Source organism: Pteropus vampyrus, unplaced genomic scaffold, assembly GCF_000151845.1.
Source record: "Pteropus vampyrus isolate Shadow unplaced genomic scaffold, Pvam_2.0 Scaffold18643, whole genome shotgun sequence".
In the NCBI taxonomy this organism is placed as follows: domain Eukaryota; kingdom Metazoa; phylum Chordata; class Mammalia; order Chiroptera; family Pteropodidae; genus Pteropus; species Pteropus vampyrus.
This window is the reverse complement of record NW_011907424.1, coordinates 456-1,371: the sequence shown is the minus strand read 5'-3', so window position 1 is coordinate 1,371 and position 916 is coordinate 456. Positions and strand designations below refer to the sequence as shown.

The window sequence follows — 916 nt, the reverse complement described above, 5'->3', positions numbered from 1 at the left end:
TATACAAACTGGGCAAATAGACAAGGTTTAGCTCAGGGAGTAGAACTGGAGGGAGAGAACATGACTCTCCTAAAAAAAAAATCACCATAAGTAAAGTAGAAATCTGGGGGCTGGGGCCAAACTACACATTAGGCCCTATAGGCAGAGAGAACAACGGGTCATGGTCAGATGTGAGACTATGTCTGGCCATGATCATTCAAGGACACACACACATGTGTGCATGCACACACACACCTCTCTTTCCCAGTCTTCTTGTGTACTTGGGAAAGAGGGAACTGTGATATACAGGAAAGATATGACTGTGATCCAGTTTTGTAATGGAACATTCTTTAGAAAGAACCGGTAGTAAAAGTAGAGGAGAAAAATCAATACTTCAGAAATCTGCACTGACAGAAATAATGGTAATAGAAAAGAAGACAGCAAAGATCTCTGAATATATATGTAGGTGGAATGTACCAAAAGATTAAGATAGGCTACAGCCATGCTACCCTGAACAAGACCAATCCTGTCTGATCTCAGAAGCTAAGCAGGGTCGGACCTGGTTTGTACTTGGATGGGAGACCACCTAGGAAGACCAGGTGCTGTAGGCATAAAAAATATAAAATAAATAAAGGATTGTAAACTGACAAGTTCCTTGCAATCTGTGAGGTCAACCAAGAGTTGCCTCACCTAAAAAAAAAAAGTCAGATATATTAAAAATATAATTTATCTTACTATTATTCAATTTGAATTTTTAATAGTCTCATTCAACTGGAAGAGAAGAAACTAAAATAAAAATTTGTCTTTTTATATTATGGATGAGAGACCTTTTCATCCATAAATCTATGTTCTGGTTGCAGAAGCCTTACAGAGTGCTAAAAAGTAGGAGACTCCTCTTGTCATTTCTTCACTCAGATAAGATGCCCATCATCCTGCC

At 38.4% G+C, this 916-nt stretch overlaps 1 pseudogene; it reads left to right on the top strand.

Annotated features, from left to right (window-relative positions):
- Positions 1 to 471: 471 nt before the first annotated feature.
- LOC111735197 lies at positions 472 to 590 on the top strand (annotated as a pseudogene).
- Positions 591 to 916: the final 326 nt, after the last annotated feature.